Source organism: Talpa europaea (genome assembly GCF_964194135.1).
Source record: "Talpa europaea genome assembly, chromosome: X".
In the NCBI taxonomy this organism is placed as follows: domain Eukaryota; kingdom Metazoa; phylum Chordata; class Mammalia; order Eulipotyphla; family Talpidae; genus Talpa; species Talpa europaea.
In genome coordinates this window covers 30,782,291-30,806,411 of record NC_140081.1, presented here as the reverse complement: position 1 = coordinate 30,806,411, position 24,121 = coordinate 30,782,291, and the positions used below count along the sequence as shown (strand labels likewise).

General features: G+C 39.0%; 1 pseudogene across 1 annotated transcript in view; it reads right to left on the bottom strand.

Moving 5' to 3' along the window:
* Positions 1 to 22,369, bottom strand: part of LOC311187506 (homeobox protein NANOG-like) — a 46,218-nt pseudogene extending 23,849 nt beyond the window's left edge. Inside the window, exon 1 of the transcript in view lies at positions 22,359 to 22,369. The product of the transcript in view is annotated as a homeobox protein NANOG-like (transcript). The remainder of the gene's footprint in view (positions 1 to 22,358) is intronic.
* Positions 22,370 to 24,121: the final 1,752 nt, after the last annotated feature.

The following is a 24,121-nucleotide window of genomic DNA, read 5'->3' as shown; positions in this document are numbered from 1 at the left end:
TTGAAAAGATATCAATAAAGCGGATGAATCTGAAGACTGAGAAAGAAAAAAACGGAACACTCAAATTACCAGTATCAGGTATGAAAAGGGATTCTAATCCACAGGCATTAAAAGGAGGGACCCCCTGGGGGTGCAGAGGTTAAAAACACAGGGCTATCAAGCTATCACCAGCCAATGCAACATGAGTTTGATCCCTGGCCAGTCAGAGAGCTACCCACATGGCACAGCAGACCTCTCCTGTCTTGCCTGCTGCTCCCCTCAACAGTGTATTTCAGCAGATCTGCCTGTTCTGTTCCCCATTCTGTCTCTGGTGAATCCACTCATCCCCCTCCACACCTCTGACCTATACCCCAGTTCTTGTATGCATAAATAAATAAATCTTTAAAAAAAATTAAAAGGCTACTAAGGGGATTCTATGAATAACTACTCACATCAATTAGAGAACTTAAATGAAATAGAAAGATTGCTTGAAAAACCAAACTATCCAAATTCATTGAAGATGAGTTAGATAACCTGAATAATGTTCTATTTATTAAGGGAATTAAATTCTCACATAAAGCTATTTTTAGAAAGAAATGCCCACACTCAGATGGTTTCACTGGCAAAAATCCAAAAAAAAAATTTAAAGAAAAAGATAACATCAGTTCAATATCTTTTCTAGAAAACAGGAGGGAAACCCTTCCCAATTCATTTTAGCAAACCCTGATACCAAACCAGATAAACACAGTACATAAAGAAAACTATAGACCAATATTCCTCACCAAGAAGGAAGCAAGCATCTCCAACAAAAATATTAGCAAATCTAACAGCAATACATAAAATCCTACAACTAAGTGGGGTTAATACTAGGAATGCAAGGCAAGTTCAATATTCAGAAATCAATATAGTCAACCTTATTATGTCTAAAACAGAGAAATGACATTATTGTATCAGTTGATGACAAAAGCATTTATCAGCACACATTTCATGACAGAAACTCAAAATACCAGGAATAGGGGCCTCCCTGGTGGCACAGCGGGTTGAGTGCAGCACTGTGAAGCTGTTCACAGCCTCTGCAGTGCGGGTTCAATTACCGGCCGGCCAGGGAGATTCCCACATGGCATGGCAAACCTCTCCTGTCGCGCGTGCTGCTCCCCTCAGCAGTATATTTCAGTCAGTCTGCCTGTTCTGCTCCCCTCTCTGTCTCTGGTGAACCCTCTCACCCTCCTGCGCCTCTGGCCTGTACCCCAGCTCTTGTATAAAAATAAATAAATCTTTAAAAAAATAAATACTAGGGACAGAAGGGAACTTGCTCAACTCGACAAACTATTTCTATTAAACGTTATACTGCAACTCTAAGCTTGTACAATAAGGGACAACAAATTTTTAAAGGCATACAGATTGTACAGATTAAAAAAATTAAACTGTCCCTGCTCCTAAACAACATGATTGTTGGTGAGAATATTATCAGGGAATCTATTCTTGAAAATTCTATAATATAGTTAACTTTGCAAGGGAGCAGGACATAAGATCAATTATAAAAAATGATAGTATTTCTATATGATGGGGTCTCCCTGGTGGTTCAGGTGGTTGAGCACTGCACTATGAAGCTGTCCGCAGCCTCTGCAGCGCTGGTTCAATCCCGGCCAGCGAGGGTCCCACATGGTGCAGCAGACCTCTCCTGTAGCGCCCGCTGCTCCCCTTAGCAGTGTATTTCATCAATCTGCCTGTTCTGTTCCCCACTCTGTCTCTGGTGAATCCTATCACCCTCCTGCACCTCTGGCCTGTACCCCAGATCTTGTGTAAATGAATAAACAAATCTTAAAAAAAAAAGAACAGCAAAAGAACTAGAATAGCTAAAAACAATTTTTAAAAAGAATAAAATTGGAAAAATCACATAATAATTTTAAGGCTTACCATAAAAAACTACAGTGATCAAGACAGTAAAACTGATAAAATGATAAAAATAGACCTATGGAACAAAAGAGTCCATATAGTGACCTCCATAAATACGGTCAAGTGATACAGGAGTAAAAGCAATGTAAAGGAGAAAGGGAGTCTTTTGGGCAACTGGTGCTAAACAACTAAACAACCATTCACCCAAACAATTGTACAGAACTTTACCTAAACTCCACATTATATAGTATGAAGATTAGTTCATTGGGCATAGACCTAAATGTAAAACATGTAACTATAAAACTTTTAGAAGAAAACATAAAATCTTCTTGACCTAAGGTTAGTAAAAATAGTTCTCAGACATGAGTCCTTTAAAAAATGCTAAATTGAACTTCATAAAAATTAAAGTCTTGCTTGGTGAATGATACTGTTAAGAGTGAAAAGCAAAGCCACACAAGTAAAATATTTGCTGATAAATCACATAACAAAGGCTTTCTAACCAGAATATTTAAAAAAAAAGAAAACTATCGAATTTAAAAAAAAGAGCAAAATACTTGAGTAGACACTCCTCTCAACAAACACTTGAAAAAAAATACTTCTCTCTCATGGGTTAAATAAAAGTCATGAATTTGAAGTTAGGTTAGCTTTTTTAAAATGTAAGGGTAGTAGTAACTCTCCTTCCATCTCCCTACATCTCAGGGCAAAAGCTGGCCGCTCTGACAATTTTTTGGAAAATACTTTATTGTAAAATATTAAAGTGGGTTGAAAAATGTTTCCCTACCTGTTCCATATGCTCAACCTACTCCACCCTCTTCCTCCCTGTTTTTTTCAAAGTTTGGTCCAGACTTCCTCTTCAGAGGACTCCCAATGCTGCATGGAAAGTTGGCACTTTAGTCTATTGTATGAATGGATACCATACCTGGATTGTGAGCTTGAGTTTTTATCATAAAATATATTTTATGCCTCTTTAAAGTTGTCAAACTATTCAGAATATTTATAAATATCAGTTATTTTAACCTACCCTTTCCCTTTCTCATCATGTTCCAAATTTGTATGTATTTACTACTCAGTGGTCTTGTACATAATAAAGCCTTTATTAATGTGAAAGGTGATTCAGTTTTGCTTGACTCCATATTAATCCTTTGGGTGTGGACAGGGCATACTGCACCCCTACCCTTGGGCTCTGTTCATTTTCATTCTGGACAACTGCAAAATCAATGATTGAAATGGAGTACTAATGGAGCTTGTTTGGGGCAGAGAGGGTAGAAAAGAGGGTTGGTCAGTGCCTAGTGCTTGAAACAGACAGCATCTGCTGAATTTGTTGATTATGCTGTTCAACAGTGTGAAAAGGAAAGTGTTAAAATAAAACCTGTTAAGGAAAAGGAGGCTCTAGCACATGAACTGCGGTATATTTTGCCAAAGCTATTAGAATTTTGAGGCAGCTGGTACTTTATCAATTTTTATTGCTCCAATATAGCTATTTTATGGCCATTACTAGCAAAAGCAGATTATAGGAATAGTGTTTGACAAGAAAGCAGGGCCCAGTGTGAGTCTGTTTGCTCTGCATCTCCTAAAACAAAGGTTCTTAATGTCATTTTCTTGTCTTATAGATAAAACAATAACATGATAGAAAGGAACATCAGTTTCTCACTTTGTGTGGGTAGTTCCAGAAAGTCTTTTTGTAGTGTTCTTAAGCACCTGCAGAGGTATCCAGTTTTTTCCTGTGAAGGCCTTGTCAGGTACCAGCACAACCACAAAGGTATTGCAAAGTACTGGTACCAAAACCAAAAAGCAGTAGTGAATTTCTGGGACTCTGATAGGGAATTAGCCATAGGCAATGCTGTAGGAAGTTTGGAGTGTCAAAATATAATTTTCAAAATTAATAACATGACTCACAAATACAGAACAAACACATCAAAGACTAATTTATTAGTGAGGGAACCAGCAAGATATAAAGCTGATTCAAAGAATATTTGAGAGATTCAGTCTATATAGGTACTAAAAGGAAAGATGCTAGAATGAGATAACTAGATAGAAAAATGATTGAAGTCTTATAGGACAGTTAATCTCTAGTATTTGGAATTATTCTGCCAAACAAATTTTTACATCTCTACCAGATTAAAATTAGTTAACATGTCACTTGAGAAAGTCTATATCCTAATCACTAGTGGATAATGAGCCAAATGAAGAAATAATCCCCTGGAGAACAAAATAATCCTTGTACAGCCCTCTCAGTCAATGCTCCAGTATGGCAATGAGAGGATATTAGTCATCGGTTGTATTATTTTTAAGTTTTAAATAATTTCTATTAGCAGAAGGTTAATGGTTTATTTTGTACTTGAGTCTAAGTCTTTGGAAGTAAAATTAAGGCTTTAGGGGACCAATATTTAGAATAGTGTGGTAATGATTATTTATTTTACTTTATTTATACAAGCATTCCAAAATAGTATTTGATTTTCATCTATTTATTGAACCAATTAAAGAATTTTAGAAGTTATCTGACATCCAATCAGACAAAAATGCTTTTTTTTGCCAATTCTTATTTTTTTTAAATAATAAATTTTATTTTTATATTCCCCCATACAATTGCAACCCCCCCATTCTGACCCCAATCCCTCCCCTCCCGCCCCCACCCCCCAAAAAGTGTCTCTGGTTCATAGTTTTTTGTTGATTTTGATTTTCACTTTCTTATAGTTATTCATTTCCTGGTCCCTTATTTAAGTTTTCTAGATTCCTGCTATGAGTGAGACCATCCGGTATTTTTCTTTTTCTTTTTGGCTTATTTCGCTGAGCATGATCCCTTCCAGCGCCATCCATGTTGCTGCAAATTGCATGTGTTTATCTTTTTTGAATGCTGAGTAATATTCCATGGTATATATGTACCACATCTTCTTGATCCAGTCATCTATTTTTGGGCCAAAAATGCTTTTTTAAAGTAGTCTTGAAAAGTGACTGAAAGCATTTGTGTGCAAGGAGGAAAGAAACTAACATTACTAAATGTCTACCATGTGCAAATTAATTTTCATATAAATTTTATAATAGTTCAATTTCCTCGGAAAAAAGTCATTGGGATTTTGATAGGTGTTGCAGTCAATCTATAAATTGCTTTAGGTAATATGGCCATCTTAATGATGTTTATTCTTCCAATTCATGAGCACAGCATATATTTTCCAGTTCTTAGTGTCTTCTTTTATTTCCTTTAATAGTCTTACAGTTTTTAGTACATAAGTCTTTCATAACCCCTTTGTTATGTTTACTCCCAGGTATTTCATTCTTCTTGGTGTGACTGTAATGGGATTATTTTCCTCAGTTCCCTTTCTTCTGATACCATTTGCATAGAGAAATGCAACTGATTTTTGGGTGCTGACTGTGCATCCTGCCACCTCACTGTATTCATTTATCATTTCTAGTTTTAGTAGTATCATTTTGTTTTAGTAGAGTCTTTTGGGATTTCTATGACTATTATGCCATATGCAAATAGTGATTTCACATCTTCTTTTCAAATTTGGATTCCTTTTGTGTCTTTTTCTAACCTAATTTCTTTGGCTAGGTCTTCCAATACTATGTTAAAGAACAGTGGTGACAGTGGACATCCTTGTCTTGTTCCCTATATTAGTGGAAATGCTTTCAGATTTTCACCATTGAATATGATGTTGAGAAACAGGATAGTTACATGCAAAAAAATCAGATCGATACTTAATTCCATACACAAAAATTAATTCAAGATGGGATAAAGATATGGATATAAGAACTGAAATATAATACTCGAAATAGAACATAGAGAACACACTGAAGGATATCCACTACAAAGATGTATTTGGGGATTTAACTCCAATAGCAAGGGAAACCAAAGCAAAAATAAACAAGTGGGATTACATCAAACTTAAAAACTTCTGTACCTCAAAAGAAAACATCACAAAAACAAAAAAGGCAACCGACACAGTAGGAAAAAAATATTTTTATATCACACATCTGACAAGGGGCTAATTTCCAAAATATATGAAAGAATTATACAATCTAACAACAACAAAAAACAGAACTCAATCAAAAAATGGGCTAAGACAACATTCAAATGGTCGACAGACATGAAAAATTGTTCAACATCACTTATTATAAGGTAAATGTAAATCAAAATGAGGCATCACCTCACCCGTTAGAAAGGTCCATAAAAAAAAAAGAGAAAGAATGGAAACAAAAAATGATGGCCAGGATGTGGTAAAAAAAAGAACTCATCCACTGTTGGTGGAATGCCAAGTTGGCACAGCCTCTATGGAAAGCAATATGGAGATTTTTTTTTTTAAAGAAAATAAAGATGGAAATTACATATGATCCAGTAATACCTCTATTAGGTATTTACCCTAAAAATATGAACATTCTAATATAAAGAGATTTATGTATGCCTATGCTAATAGCAGGACTGTCCACAACTGCCAAGTCATGAAACCAACCTACGTACCCTTCAGCAGATGAATGGATAAAGAAATTGTGGAATATATACTCAGTGGAGTACTACGCAGCTGTTAAAAAGATGAAATGCTGTCTTCTGGGACAAAATGGATGGACTGCAAGGTGATTGTTTTAAATGAAACAAGTCAGAAAGATAGCAGATAGTGCAACTCATCTGTGGAATATAAATAACAATGAAAAAAAAAAACACTGGCAAAATACAGAAGGAATAAATCTTGGAGTTAGTGAAAGAATTTAAAGGTTACCAGATGGAACAAAGGAAGACGGGGGGTGGGTGGGGAAGGGAGGCAGACAGGGTATTGGCATGGGTGGCTTGATGGAGGGTGAATGGAACATGTGCATGTATGAAGGAGCAAAAATGTAACCATAAAATAAAAATAAAATAAAATATTAAACTCACAAAATATATTTTCAAAGGGTTAAATTTCTTCTGTCATAATAACATGTTACATATATATTTACCCACAAATGTCAAGTAAATAAATGTCTGCAGCATAATTGCTTTGAATTATACCTTAATTTAAAAAATTTCCACATGCTATAATTTACCCTTTTTAATGTACATGTCAAGTTTTGACAAATGCATACAGTTGTAATTACCAGAAAAAACAAGATATAGAATAGTTCCAAGCATAATTGCTTTTAAATGTCAAATAATCAACAAGTATTTACTGCTGATGTCTCCAATAGTCACTGATTAGTCTTTGGGGATAGTAGGAGAGTGTGGTGAAAAGGAAGAGATACTATGCCTGTCTCCGAACAATTTCCACAGTCTGATTAGCAAGACACAGTTTGACACACATGAACCAGAACCAATGAACAATCTATTAGATAATAATATGCATGCAATGTGGAGTCTAACATTGACACTGCCATCATGTGACCCTGAATTAGACATTTACTTTTATTATTTATCAGAAACTTCCTTTCCTCAATTCATAACTAGAAAGGGTTTTCCTAGTTGCTCTCTAGTCTCTCCTAATTATAAACAAATGTAAATCAAGTAGTGGGCTCAGAGTGAAAACATTCCAGGGGCACATCCTCTAGCTCTGGGAATACAGCAGTACAAATGCTATACTTTCAGTTACTTACTGCTGTGTAATAAATCACCCCCAAAACTTAGTAGCTTAAAATAACAACCATTTTATTTCCTCATAATTCTGTGGGTCAGCAATTTAGGCTTGAATCAGCTGGGTGGTTTTTCTGCTGGTCTTTCCTAGGTTCTCTTATGTGGTTACAGTCATCTAGCAATGTGACTGAGGCTGAATGCTCTAAGATGGCCTCACAAATCTGATTCTTGGCTGTTGACTGGCCTCTCTTTCCATATTGTTTCTCTTCCTCCAGCAGGCTTAATTGGGATTTCTTCACATGGTTGCTTTCAGGGATCCCAGGGAGTAAAGAGGAACACTACAAGACTTCACAAGACTTCTTGAGAACAAGGCTCAGAGGCACCCAGTTACTCACACTGCATTTCACTAGCCAAATCAAATTATAAAACAGCCCAGATCCAAGGAGAAACAGACGCCACCTCTTGATAGGCAGAGCTGCAAAGTCACACTATTTACAGGTGTATACACAGAGATGAAAGGACTTTGTGGCAATTAAGCACTCTATCACACCGTTCCATTTGGAATAATGAGTTTTGAGCACATTTAGTTTTGAGCACTTTCAGAGACGGAAGGAATCACAGAAGGTAAAAAAGAGAGCTTTTCAGTGGATCCTGAGGATCATGGAGCCCAGAGGAATGTGGAGAACTTCAGGCGGGCAGAGCAGCAAATGACTGACGGTTTGTTTAAACTCTAATGAAGGCATGGGTGGGTATAAAAGAGAGTTTGAGAATGGGTAAGGATGGTGGGAAAGGTCATGACTGGGTGTGGAGAACTTTGACTGCTAGCCTCTCGGGAGAACAGACACTACTTATCACTACAAAGTGAGCAGTCAGGGTTCAGTGAGTGAAAGGAGTGGATATGGTGGTATAGGGAATAGGCCTTTAGAACCTACATCTTTATGGTTAGCAGTTTGGAAGGAAGTTTAGTTGACTCTAGAGTATATTGGCACAGAAATCACGGCAAGAAAGCAACCAAGAGACAGTTTTCCTAAAGGCAAATGTCTACATAGAATCTCCTCCTCAAGGGACTATAGGACATTAACTAGATTTTTACAGGTAGGTTTATTTAGAAGTATAAAAAATATTTATCCTGGATTTAAATTAGCTATCCTAGAGAGCGCTAAATTTAGGCTCAACACACACACACACACACACACCATCCTTCCAGTTATAAGATGCGAGTTTCATGTGAGACAAGTAGGTTACAACTGTTAAGTCAGTTTTGTCTAATTTGAAAACAATTCCTAGAACTCTTCAACATTGTAAGTGGGCAAGGAATCATGGGGAAAGGCTAGAAACCAGAGGGAAAGCTAGAAACCAGGAGAAAGCTGTTTGCAGTTTTGACTATAACCTACACTGTGAGGACACGTTCTGCCCAGGAAGACTGTATAGCTGCACTTTTCATAGTAGCAGCATGGCAAAGCACTAGTTTTTCTTTTGACAGTCTAAAAAATGCGTATTTCTTTTTCAAACTATTGCTTTCCACAGAACTTATGTGGCTATTAGACCATGTTATATGTAGTTCTTAAATGTGAACTGATGTTTGGTTTGTTCATTAAAGAACAGGTGGCAATTCTCTTTCGGGTATTTGTGGAAGATAGAATGTAGAAAATTTGAGGGTTTTCTACCATTTTGGGAGTGGCAGTCTAATTGTAAACTTCAGGTCATGTATATATAAAATAGGTCACAGAGTATGGCACTGGGGCCAAAGTTAACAGGAAAGACAAAAACTAAAGAGGAAAAATGGAGTGGGGGTATGGTGTACAAATGGAGTAGGGGTATGGTGTATTTCCTCTTGGGAAAGAGGAAGTTTCTTGCTGAGATAAAATTTGCAAGGATTTGGAAGAGTTGGCCTAGGCAGGAATGGCAGGGCAGAGGGAAGGATGTTCCCATTGTGAGGAAAGATTCCAGATGAACATTAGTGTTGAGTTGTTCATGGAAGTGGCAGGGGGGTGGGGGAGAGGCAGTGAGGTTAACAGTTCAGAGATGACATTCCAGTGTGTGTGCTTAAGGATTCTTATTTCACCCAGTTACTGTGAAATCCCAGGCAAAAAACTGCCCTCAGCTAATGACTGTCATGTGAGAAAACATTATAAAACAACTAAACAAACATGAAAAGAAGGTACATCTAGGTTCCCTGTTGCACATACTGGAACTCATCCACTGTTGAGTAGGTGAAAGAGTAGTCCTTTGTGTGTACCTCACAGGACAGAGAGAAGTTCTCCAGGGGAAAACACATTCCCACTACCTTTGATATGTGCTCAGACTTAATCAGAACATAATGCATATAGCAGTTTAAAAGAAAGGGACCTCTATTGCATTTTCTAATGATATAATGCTCTAGGGAGCTATCTGAGAGGGTGTGCTGAGTTTTAACAATTCCCCCTCAATGTGCTCCCCAAAACTGGAGTGATTTCCTAAAAAAAGGATGTGTTTTTAAAATGGGAATAAGAAATCATATAAGATTCACATCATAGTAGCTCCAAGAAATCAGGCTTCATTGGTATCTTCAACAGTTAGCTACAAAAAAAAATTTATAAAAATGTTTAGTGATTATCCAAATTATTTTGTCAGGAGCTACTCAGGTTTACATGCTTGGGCATGCCTAGTCTGGGGCTTGGAATATGGCAAGCACTCAATGAGTGTTAGTTGAGTCTGAGTTTCTTTTTTGCAGCTTCCTTATGAAATATGTAGCACTGCACTGAATTTTCAATGATCGTGTTTTTGTTTTTTTTTTTTAAATATACTTACTTTTGTGTAAAAGAGCTGGCATGTAGGCCAGAGGTGTAGGGGATGAGAGGATCTACCAGAGACAGAGTGGGGAGCAGAACAGGCAGATCTACTGAAATACACTGCTAAGGGGAGCAGCGGGTGAGACAAGAAGTCTGCTGTGCCATGTGTGGGTTAGCTCCCTGGCTGGGGATCAAACCCAGGCCACAGCAGTGATAGTGTGATATTGCTGAGACTTAACCCCTCCCACCAGGGAGGTCCTGAGTGTGGTTCTTTAGAACAAGTTAAACCATCAAAATTGGGCATCTGGTTCAACCTTTGCATTTTATCTAAGACTACTGCCCATCTATGCTCCTAAGCCTTTTCACCACCAAGGACAACTTTTGAAATTTCCCTCATAGATAGCATGCTTTGAAGGCTTGCCTACCAAACATACCACAACTAGGGATTATGTAACTTCTCCATTTTAATTAATCAAAGACAAAGGTTCTATTAAACACAAGACAACAACAATAATAAATTTGGTATGCCAGACATTGCTGAGCATTTTATCCTTACTATTCCATTAATTCCACATAACAGTCTCAGTAATTACTACCAATGTCATTTTACAGACGAGGAAATTGGCACACAAAGAGGTTACATTCACTCAAGGTTGTAAAAGCAGTATAGAAACAACTTGGGCCTATGCTACTCTTGCGCTTCTAGCATTCAAACTCTAGCTAACTAGTTTTACCATGAATGGTAGTATAATTCTAGCAATCCCACTCTTAACTATTTACCCCAGAGAAATGCAAATTTATGCACACACAAACACTTGCACATAAATTTTTATAGCAGATATATTTATAATCACCACAAACTGGAAACAACCCAAACATGATATATCCATCAATGGAATATTACTCAATAAATCAGAAAAGCTACTGAACACACAAGTTGGATCAATCTCAAAAACATGGTGAGTCAACTAAATTAAGACTCAAACAATTATATACAGTTTGACTCCATTTATGCGACACCCTCAAAGTGATAAAATTATATGATGGAGATCAGATTAGTGGCTACCCGTGGTTATAAGATGAGAGTGTGACTGAAGAGGTAGCACAAAGGAGTGTGTGTGTGTGGGGTACAGAATTGTTTTGTACCTGGATTTTGGTGGTGTATACACTGACCTACACGGGTCAAATCCACAGAATTATACACACCCCTGAAAAGGCAATTTTATTTTATGATAATTTAAAGGAAAGGTAATAGGTCATCTTCTTTCCAGCAGTGCTAAGTTCTATATCACATTTATTTATAGGAGACTTACAGTTCCACCTGTCACAAACAATGTAAAAATTAGTTACACTATAATATGAAACAAACCATCAGCCAGCCACACATCCACTAAATGATGACAGTTATCTCTTTAAATAAACATTCCTGGTGGGAGAACTATGGTGACCCACCTGAAGGGAGAAATTCTACACTGTGAAACAATTATTTGGAAATATATCATGACCTTTTAAAAATGTCAATATAGTTTGTTTTTTAAGAAAGGAAATAAAAAGAACAAGGATTTGCCTATTTTTTTTTAAAATAAACATTCCTGGGGCCTCCCCTGGTGGTGCAGCGGTTGAGCGCTGGGCTGTGAAGCTGCCCGCAGCCTCTGCAGCGTTGGTTCCATCCCCGGACGCCAGTGAGGGTTCCACATGGCGCGACAGATCTCTCCTGCAGCGCCTGCTGCTCCCCTCAGCAGTGTATTTCGTCAGTCTGCCTGTTCTGCTCCCAGCTCTGGCTCTGGTGAATTCTCTCACCCTCCCGCGCTTCTGACTGTACCCAGTGCTTGTATAAATAAATTAAAAAAATATATTAATTATAAAAAATAAAAAAATAAACATTCTTTAAAGATTAAATGAATTTAAGAGGCATCTCTCCTATCTGCTGGTGACTATGCAGGCACCTCTTTTTTCTTTCTCCTTTTCCTAATAAACCTGTCCTTGTGAAATATTTGAAAAAGTTAAATGAATTTAAGAGCTTATTCCCTTAAAGATAAAAGCATTTCAGTAAATTACTAGTGGCATGATATTTAATATAGCAATTTACACAGTAAAACATAAATAGTAATCAACTTTACCTCTGGGAAGAATATGATGAAATGAATATGCCATAAGAATGTCATGGACAACAATGGATCCTTCTATAATTTAAAAAATTTTAATAGCATGCATTCATATAGCATTAATTAAAACAGTACAGAATTTGTACTGTTTTTCAACAGAACAGAATTTTTGACATTCTTCTAGATTGAAATGGAGATATCTCCCAGGTTGCAATCTTCTTCCATCTATGGGACTTTCCATTACTTTTGGGAAACTGTTGGTTACTCCACTTACCAGATGAGGCTTTGTATTATACTCACACCTAGTACCTCACTCAAAGCACTGTGGACAACTGCCAAATATTTGTTGAACTAATTGCAGCTAGAAACATGGGGAATAAAAACGACAAACACATGGTCACTAACAAAACCCATAAAACAGAAAGACTAAATCATGCTCTAATTTTGAGTGAGGCAAATTATTACTGAGTGCTAACCATGTGTTCAATAATTACAAAGTATATACAGACTTGAGGAAGAGAGAAAGACAAACATACAACATACTACCAGCGGTACAGAGGTTTTTAAAGCCTGAACAGGTAGACCACAAACCAGAATCAGTTACTCCTGGCTCTTTAGCCATAAAAACCACAAAATTCAAGGGGGTGAGAAAAAGAATACTGCATTAGACATTTACGTAGATTAAAACTGAGTTTAGGATTCAGGTTTCAGATCTAACATGTGAAGCACTAGGAAGCCATCATTCCCACCCTTATAACAAGAAAAAACACAGACACAAGGACATTCAATGACTCTTCTTTGATCTATCAGAGAACTGAGGTCAAAGAGTAAGCCATCATCCTGATACCTGAAAAGACAGATATGCCTGCAGACAGACACAGGATCTGAACATGTAAACTGGTATGAAAAACCAGAAATTGACAGATTATAAGTCGAAAAATTGACAAGTCAGAATATTGGATGTCTGAAAACATGAAGTTCCTGGGCTCCACATGGGGAAGGGGGATCCCATCACATTACAAATTTTTCTTACAGACTGTTAGAGAGTATTCCTGTAGGACTATTACAGGGAGGATGAAGGAAAATCCGAGAGAACTTCAACCAGTTGTGCTCACTGGCTGAAATCCAACCAGACTCTTTTCCTTATCTTCAATGTAGAATCAAAGATTTAATACACAAAAGGAGGACACTGGTGGATACTCACCACAGCTGGGGAAAAAGAACACAGAAAAGAAAAGCTTCCACCCTGGAGGAGGGGCAGGAAGCCTTGCAAAGGATACATTTAAGACCACAAGCACAATGGAATATGGTGGTGGACTATGGGTGATTTGGTGGTAGGTGTTCGAGGGTGGCAATAGCTGATGGGGGTATCCAAATATTATCTTTTTTTTTTTTTAATAGAGGCATGCTTTATTTATTTGTTTGCTGGTTTGTTTGTTTGTTTGTTTTTACATGCACTGGGTACAATCAGAAGCGCGGGAGGGTGAGAGAATTCACCAGAGCCAGAGCGGGGAGCAGAGCAGGCAGAAGGTCCGAAGTACACTGCTGAGGGGAGCAGCGGGCGGCAGGAGAGGTCTGCACGCCATGTGGGACCCTCCTCTGGTGGCCGGGGAGCAGCCGGGGATCGAACCGGCGCCGCAGAGGCCGCGCGCAGTTTCGCAACCCAGCGCTCAACCGCTGCGCCACCGGGGAGGCCCTCCAAATATTATCTTAACTGAAAAAAAAAGAAAAAAAAAAAAACAACCTACCAAACCAAAAAAAAAAAAAAAAAAAAGCCACAAAACAAACAAATCCAGGTTCTAGTACCTGCCATCAGAGAACTCACTCCTCCCCCACCAAGCACCACCTGGCAAACTAGCTCAGAGGTTAAGTAACAGCAGAATACAACTGGGAGGGCTGTAAGAGACAGCTCTTGGGAAATAGCACAAAGGAAAAACCCAAAGCCAAGCAGGATTCAAAAAAGACTACACTGCGTAGAGGAATCAGAACTCTCTGGTGCCCACAGCAAAAACAAACATCAAACACAAGTCGACTCCTTAGTAGATTAACTCAAATCCCCATGCTAAAGGCCTAGCAGAAGGAAATCTGTGTTCTCCAAACTTATCAACATATCAAATATTTACCTCAGTATCTCATGCCCATGTTCAGCTTCCAACATGTTTATGAGACATAATAAAAGGTAAAAAACTATTTCAAGTGATAAAGCAAGCATCAAACCCAGACTCACTATGACACAGGCATAGAGATTTCAAAAACAAAACTAAGGAGAATTATGATTAATTATGTTAAAGACTAATAAGAAGGCTGGCAATATGCAAGACCAGATAATTTGAACAAAGAGATATAAATCATTATCAAATGGAAATGCTAGAAATAAACCACAAAAAAAAAAAAACCCACCCAACACGCTTAGCTGTAGACTTGACACAGCCAAAGAAAGAATCAGTGAGCATGAAGATCCAAGTTTACAGATCAGGTCAACAAAACTTAAAATAAAAAGATAAAAGAATGAAAAAATAGAACATAGCGTTCAAGACCTGTGGGACAGTATCAAACAGCATTAATATACTTGTAATTGGAACGCCAGGAGAAAAAAAATTGGGACATGGAATTATTTTAAGAAATAATGGCTGAGAACTTACAAAACCAGATACAAGAAGCCTAGAGAACGCCAAGCAGCATGAATATGAAAAAATATTAAAAAGCCACATCTATGCAAAGACAAAGAGCTTGAAAACAGTCAGAGGAAAAAAGATGTATTAACTATAGAGAAAGAAGAATAAAAATTACAGGGGACTTACCAGAAACCATGAAAGCAAGGAAATCAGTGAAGAAATATGTGGAAAGAAGAGTAATTATAAATTCAGAATTCCATATGCCACAAAAATGTCCTTCAAAGGTGAATGAAAAAAATGAAGATTTTCTCAAGCAAACAAAAAGAAAGACTTTACTAACAACAGAACTAGCATAAAAAATATGTTAAAGAAAAATTCTTCAGGCACAAAAATTATGATTAAGGTGGGAACTTGGATTAGCATAAAGAAATGGAGAGCATTAGAAAAGGAATAAATGAAAGAAGAATATTTTATTTTCAAAATGACTGAAACACCAATTTCTCAGTCACCAACCAAAGGCCAACTTTACAAGCAAGCCTTCTAAAGATAGCAGCCGCAGGCCTGCTATGATAACTCTTTTCAGCACAACAGAGTACACATATAATTTTTTTAAACCCTGCAATTAACATCATACTTAATAGTGAGCAATGGACTGCTTTCCAAGATGGGAACAAGTTAAGGACATGCTCTCTCACCACTACAATTCTGATACAGAAGAAAAAAGCAGGAGTTCTCATATTACCTGATTTTAAGGCTTAATATAAATCTGTCATTATCAAGACAGTGTGGTAATGGCAAAATGATACACAGGTCAATGAAGAACAGAGTTCAGAAATAAACCCACACAAGCATCGTCCAATTTTTGAAATGGGAACAAAAGCAATTTAATGGAAAAAGTCTTTTCAACAAATGGTTCTTGAACTACTAGACATCCATATGCAGGAAAGTGGACTTTGACAGACACCTCATATTTATTGTTGGTGGGAATGCAAAATGGTAGAATCACTTTGGAAGACAGTTTGACAGTTTCTTACAAAAACTCAGCAGCCCCATCCCAAGGTATTCACCCAAATGAATGGAAAAGTTATGTTCACTGTAAGCTAATGCTTATTTTAAGCTTATTTATAATCATCAAGAAACTGGAAAACAGTCAAGCTGTCCTTCAAGAGGGGAGTGAACAAACTGTGGTAAATCCATACAATGGAAAATTATTCAGTGATAAAAAGGAACAAGCATTAATTCACATAATATGGATAAACCAATTTAAAGGGAGACCCAAACAGGCTATATTGTATGACTTCACTCACATGCCATTCTGGAACAGGCAGGACTATAGATAAAAATTTGTAACTACAAGATTTTGAATCCTTTCTAGGAAAATGGGATATATATTTTATTTATTTGTTTGTTTGTTTGTTTATTTATACATACATACAAGCACTGGGTACAGTCAGAAGCGCGGGAGGGTGAGAGAATTCACCAGAGCCAAAGCGGGAAGCAGAGCAGGCAGAAGGACAGAAGTACACTGCTGAGGGGAGCAGCTGGGGGCAGGAGAGGTCTGCGTCTGTGGCTGCGTAGCAGCCGGGGATCGAACCGGCGCTGCAGAGGCTGCAGGCAGCTTCGCAACCCAGCGCTCAACCTCTGCGCCACCGGGGAGGCCCAAATGGGATATACTTTTAAATAGCTTTGATCAGGTAAAATTGGATTGGGGTCCATAGAAGTTCACATGACCATCACTAGGTATCATCTCACATTAAACAAATGTATTTAATTTTAAAAATAGGGCAATAATATGGAAAAGGTATATAAAAGTTTACACAAGGAAAATGCCTCCCTCCCACACTCTACTCAGGGTCATATATGCCCCAAAGCTATCAGTGTTTTGAATACCTTTCAGAATATCAAAATCAACAAACAACTATGAACCAGAGACACTCTATGGGGGGTGGGGGGGGAAGGAGGGGTTGGGGTCAAAATAAGGCGGTTGTAATTGTATGGGGAATATAAAAATAAAATTTAAATAAATAAAAAAAAGAAAAAAATGAATAACCTTTCAGAAATATTTGTGTCTATATGAGTCAAAATTTATAAGTTATTGCCCCACTGTTTACAGAAACAGTAGCACAAAATACACTGCTGTTTCTTGCTTTTTTTTCATTTTGTACATTGTAGAGATCATACAACATCAGTACAATGCTCTACTGTATAACCAAGTCTTGACTGACACTTAGGATATTGCCAATCTTTTGCTGTTATAAGCAATACTCCAAGTAACATGCAAATATTTGCTGAATAAATTCCTGGAAGTGTTTGCTGGGTCAAATGATATGTGCATTTATAATTTTGATGACTATTTCCAAGTCACTGACTTTTAAAATGTCAGAGATTTTTCATTTTTATTCTAGGAGGAAAGAAGGGAAGCAGAGAGTCTATCACCTGGAGAAATACACATCTTTAAGATGTATAAAGTGAGGGGCCTCCCTGGTGGCACAGGGGTTAGTTTCAGTGCTATCAAGCTATAGGCAGCCACTGCAGCATGAGTTCAATCCTTGACCAGGGAGGTGACTCACATGGCACAGCAGACCTCTTTGTCTCACCTGCTGCTCCCTTTAGCAGTGGATTTCGGTCAGCCTGCCTGTTCTGCTCCCCACTCTGTCTCTGGTGAATCCTCTCACCCCCGCTCCCCACACCTCTGGCCTACACCCCAGTTCCTGTATGCATAAACAAATAAAAATAAAACCTTTAAAAAAAAGATACACAAAGTGAGCCTTCTATTCAGTTTCCCACATGTGCTTGGTAGGAGCCAATTAATTGCATTTTCATACATTTTTGGTCACAAGTCAGTTATAACATCTATTTGTTACACGAAAGGTGTTAACTTCTAAAATCTTCACAAAGGCCAAAGGTTGATGCCCCTCAATTGCCAATCACTGAGCACTTGCTTCACAGCATAATGATGGATTCTTCACCGGAGCCACAGGGAGATCTTAAAATCTTAAACAAATAAACCGGATCTACAGGGCCTCCCTGGTGGAGCAAGTGGTTAAGCACCAATGAAGCACTATGAAGCAATCTGCAGCCTCTGGAGCATCAGTTCGATCCCAGGCCCACCAGGGAGCAACCCACATGGTGCAGCAGACCTTTCCTGACTCGCCCGCTACTCCTCTCAGCAGTGTGCTTCAGTCAACCTGCCTGTTCTGTTCCCCACTCTATCTCTGGTGAATCCTCTCACCCCCCGCATCTCTGGCCTGCACCCCAGCTCTTGTATGCATAAATAAATAAATCTTTAAAAAATAAATAAAACATATCTACAGAGAATCCTTTCTCATTAAAATGCTCAAGTAAGGATTACATCCCACATAACAGTTACAAGAAAAGGCTGCAAATGTTTCCCTCATCTTTCAGATATTGATGAATTCCCAACTAACTATATTTTTGCACAATTACAAAACCTAGCATAGTCTAGTTAGTACACTACTGTTTTGTGATAAAGCTTGAACGGGAGGTTGAGGAAACCCAGGGCTCCTTTGATAATAGCCACAGAAGACAAGTGAGCAGTCAAGCAATTCACAATTCAGAGCCCCAATCTTGCCCCCCACCATCCCCCAGCATTCTCCAAGAGAAAGACCTCACTTAGCTCCACATTTGGTGGAAGAGAAGGTGGCACAATTATATTATAGACTCAAGAATATATTACATTTAGAAATGAGTGTTTAACAAAATTTATCAAAGGAATAAAGGTTAAATTTATTATCACACTAAAGGTCCCCAATTTTGGGGGCATCCCATTGCATCCACACCTTTGGATGATCCCCTTCTACAATGACTCTGGGCTTTGCCATGGAAGCATTTCCATGCTTCGGCTGATGGGACAACATGAAATGTGACTTAAGTGGACACTTGAGAAGTGCAGGTGTACTGGCATTTGCTCTTGCTTGCCACGCTTTGTGACTTTGAGACCACATATTTAAAAGTCCAGACTAGAAAAAGCTGAAGGAGAGACCACCTGGAGTAGAGATGAGTCACCCCAGTTTAAGGCCTCCTAGAGTACCCTGTCTCCCAACCACCCGTGTGTGAGCAAGGCCATCCCAGATTATCCAGCAACCAGCTTACCTCTCTCCCGACCAAAAAAACCAGAGAGAGAGAAAGAAAGAGAGAGAGAGACAGACAGGCAGACAGAGAAAGAGAGAGACAGAGAGAAGAATATAAAAGTCAACCAACACAGGCTTCTTCAAAGTAAATATGTTTATGGTGGGTACATATGGGAAGAGAATACTGGTTTTGTGACATTTCCTCTGCACATAAGAAATAGTGTCAAACAAAAACCCACAGTACCTGGATGGGAATAAATATATAAAATATTGGAAAAAAAGTCTGTCTCTCCAGATTCTCACAAATACACTGCCTGCCATCATAGATGGCAAACACCAAAAACAAAACAAAACAAAAAAAAAAAAAAACACAAAAAATTTCCATTTGGTCACTAAAACATCTTTATCATGATACATTTAAACAAAAATATACTCAATAATTTCATTTCTAACACTGATGAACTCAGGTTTCAGGAATTACTTTTTCTCCCATTTCTACCCCCAAACCCCATTTGACAGGGCTTGTGAAAGCTCAAAGAGCTCACTTAATGCAGCTTAAAAAGCATCATCTATGTGAGTTTAATTAAACCTCCTTCTAGATGTATTCTGTAGGATCAGCTTCTTCCACCATCATGTAACAACCCTTTCTAACTATGTTAATGGTGGGCAGTAAAAACTGGTTAAGAACTACACATTTGGTTCACAAAGTGGGACACTGAAGGGGAAATGGCTTTTTCCCCCCAGTTTCTAACATGTCTGAGACCAAGCGTCCCTGGCTGCTAGATCTATAGGCATAAAGCAGACAGGTGTCTTCCTGGCTGCTAGATCTACAGGCGTAAAGCAGACAGGTGTCGTTAAGAAACGACTTTATTTTGAGCAGGGGGAACAACAACAAAGCACTTAACAGTCATATTGTAGTGTAAATCCCGCTTGGAAATGACTTTCTTTAGGCCTCACTATATGCTTTTCTGGATTAAACACACACACACAGACACACACACACCCTCTTTTGTGGTATAAGAAAAGGTGAAAGGGCCTGCCCGGTGGCACAGTGGTTGAGTGCTGGGTTGCGAGGCTGCCGGCGGCCTCTGCGGCGCCAGTTCGATCCCCGGCTGCTCCCCGGCCACTGGAGGAGGGTCCCACATGGCGCGCAGACCTCTCCTGCCGCCCGCTGCTCCCCTCAGCAGTGTACTTCGCTCCTTCTGCCTGCTCTGCTCCCTGCTCTGGCTCTGGTGAATTCTCTCACCCTCCCGTGCTTCTGACTGTACCCAGTGCATGTATAAACAAAACAAACAAACAAATAAATAAATAAAAAACATGCCTCTATAAAAAAAAAAAAAAGAAAAGGTGAAAAACACCTTCTAGCAGCCTCCCAATGCCCTAGAAATAAATCACAGGCTCCTAACGAGGTCCCATAAGGCCCTGTCAATCTTCCTCTACCTACCTCATCTCTTCCCCAGGTCCTATCAAACCTCTATGGATCCTTCCCACATCTCTCTCCCACCTCAGTGCCCCTGCAACACCTGCTGTTCCCCCTGGTTAGCAATCCCTTCTCTCTCTCACCTTGCTTATTTCTGTCCATCATCCAGGCTCCAGGGCAGATTGCTGGTCTCCTATACAGAAGCTGTCTGACCTTGGGAAAGTTACCTTTGCTTCACACTTCTTTGAGCCTCACACCCCAGAGAAAGCCCAAGCACTCAGCACGCAGAAAACGGTTAACAGGCCACTGCTGCTCTATTATCTCATATAATAATCTCCATTATAGCTTATAGTATAATTAATAAGTAGATATTTGTAGAAATACCCCCTTGGATCTCAACTTAATACCTCTTACCTTCCATGCTATTTTCCCCACATACTGCAGATGAAATGAATGTTTACAGAGCAATTATTACTTCAATTAATTATTACCTCAGAAATGTGGCTTGGTAGATGAGGAAACTGAGGCACAGAGAAGTAACTGGCCAAGATCAAGCACTGGATTAGAATCTAAGTTGGACCATAGCCTGTGCCAGGTGTATGACACCAAAGGCTTCTCTAACTCATGAACTTTGTCAACTAAGAACAGCAAGCCTCAAGGAAAAATGAATCTTCACATTTACATACATCCCACACAACTCCCAGGCATCTACTCTTCAGATTTTTAACCAGACTGATGTTCTCATCACTCTGTAAACCCCTTCAGCAGAACCCTCTTCCCTCAACTGTGATGGCAAGTTTCCTTATTTCTTTCCACTGGATGTTGAGTTCTAATTTACCTCCTATACGCTAACAAATAAGAGGCACTCAATACATGTTTGCTGAATGAATTAAATTAAAATGTTGGCGGATATAGAAAAGTTGGGGAGTCTTGGGGTGGATTTTCATAACAATATTAATAAAGTTTAGCATAGTATGGGACAAACTTGACAAGAATGAGTACAAGGGGAGCTTATCTTAACCACCTTTACTCTACCATGAGAGATTCCATGTGATCTACAAATGTGTGCTTCACAGCTAGAATTAGACTTCACTTTGCCTAAGGGCCCTGACTCACCACCGATGTTTTTCTATGACCCGTGGCTGTACCTGAGTCACCCTTCCTGACAGGGTGCCCTTGACAAGTACTAATCTCTCAATGGTTACTTTCAAATGGCTCAGAAAAAGAAACAGAATGAGCAAATGGGATCAAACTGTTAACAACTGGTGACCTTGGTTAATGGGAATACATGAGTTCTTTGTACTATTCTTGCAACTTTTTGTAATTATAATATTATATCAAAATAAGTTTTTGAAATCTAACAAAGATTAATAATTTTCCCAGGAGATTGCAACACACAAGGTCTAGTGTACTGGACATCCTGTTACCATATTCTCTTGTCAGCTATCCCAAAAAACACACCCCAGGCTCAAGTTTCCTTGCCTATCAGCAAAAACCAAAGGACAAGGAGCTCCTTGGGCAGCAAGGCTCAGTCATGGCTTCTGGGATAAGGCAGAGATTAAATTATTAACTGCTTGGAGAATATTAATAAACACATAGATAATTCTATTGCTCAAAGGCCTAGTACTATTTCCCCATACCAGATCCCTTACTTTCCACAGTAGGCTGCCCTCTGGGTTCTTACCTTCCTTTTCTTAGTTATAGGGTCCTTCCTTACCTTCCTTAGCTGTATTAGGCAAATTCTCCAGGATCCTTCTATCTCACTGTCCCTCAGGACAAGCACGGAGGCAGGTCTGATGGTAAGAGCTTTGCTGCTACTGTCTATGAAGAGACCTTCAGGGAAGAGGCAAAAATAATCATGGGGGAGTCGCAAAGATTCCAGAAAACAGAAAACCCAGAGCAATAGTTACTTGGTCTATAATGGCTGCTTGCTGGCACCCTTTACTTGTTCATCATGTCGACTCACTCATCCTACCCCCCCCCCATTCTGCAAACCAATGCTTCAGATTTCCCAGCCATTGTAATGGAAACAACAGGTAAAAATCAAAAGATTCAAATGTCCTCATGCTGGCCATTTTAGCCATTCCCCTGTCACCAAGATTCCAAATGGGTGTGTCACGCTCACCCATCACCTATAAAGTAAGTAAAGCTCATTGTAAGTAATTCCCCGATGAGAGATTTTCTTCATGTAAGACAGAATATGATTTGTACCTTCCTCAGCTCTTTTGTGTGTGTAAAAGCTCCACGACTAGATAGGTGTTATGTCCTATGATAATGTTAAACCTCATTTTTGGCCCTGATCTCTGTATCCTTATATCCCTGATCAAGGCTTCTAAGAACTTTCTGTGATGTCATGGCTTCACAAACACCCAATGACTCCTGCTTCCCCTGCTTGTCCTAAAATAATCGCCTATTTCCAGCCAGACTTCAAAGTAATGGGCAAAAAGAAGAAATGGCCTTGTGTAGCTTAGGGAAGAAATGGGTTGTTATGGTTGGAGGAACACAAACAAGAGAGGTGAGAGACATGCATTATCAAAGGACAGGCTCATACCCAACCTATAAACCTTTAGGATCCTTTGTTTTCTATTTTTACTTTCACTAACCCATACATCTCAACTCTGATGAGAGCCCTGGCACCATCACCTGTCCTGCTCCTGGGAACCTCCTCTACAGGCCAGGAGGTGGATCACAGGCACCCCTAAGGCTGCTCCCAAGTCGCTCCTGGCTCCTAATACTCCAAATACTTCAGGAAGGAGTGGGAGGCCCTTCTCTACTTTCCCCTGTCACCAAGATTCACAGGATCCTACCCGTGAGACCGTATTTGCTATGTTGTCAAGGAACAGCAGCAGGACTCAGTAAAGAGGGAGACAGTGAGCATTGCAGAATTGATGAAGAACACAAGGAACTGCTTCAAGGCAACAATATTGGGTTGAGCTCTTCCCTAGCTAACAAAACTGTAGAGAAGTTAAAGAAAAGGTGGCAATGATGGTAGCTCAGACTGAGAAGTATTTGCCAAAGACCTCATGGATTCCTTTCACCCCTTGAAGAGAGATATTATCCTTTCACAATTCAAGTATTTAAACTCAAAGTTCACTTTACATGAAAGAGAAAAAGATATGTTATGGAGTTAGAATACTCCCAGGCTAAACAAAAAGGAATGAGAGAAATCTATTTTCATTTATCCAGAGAGTAATCTCAAGATGCTATAAAAGCATGAGAACTACATTATTCAAAGGGTAGAGAGACCAGGATCCACATTCCTATTATTTACAGACACTATGAAAGTATTAAGTGAAATAAAAACACAAATGCTTTGTTTAAGCCGAATTCTCTCCCCCACAAACAACTCCCTTCCCCAGGCTGACACGAAGGGGCTGGAGGGAAGTTTTTTAAGAGAAGAACTCTTAAATATTTAGGAGAAAAGTGGGTTTCGGGTTGCTTAAAGTAAGTCAAGATGTTGTGCAACCACTTCTTACCTAAATTATTTCCATGTTTAGAGAGAAGCAGACAGTTATCTTTGCCAGACCGAAGAGAAAGAATGAGCTCACCTTTCCCTCCAAGCCACTGGAATCACCAACAACACGGTTTTGATTTCTTACATATCAGACAGCAGAGGACGACATGTGGGGACTATCATCCCCCGCGTCACAGATAAACGGACCTCACATCAGAAAAACACTCGCGCACATGAGGCCATGGATTTCCTTG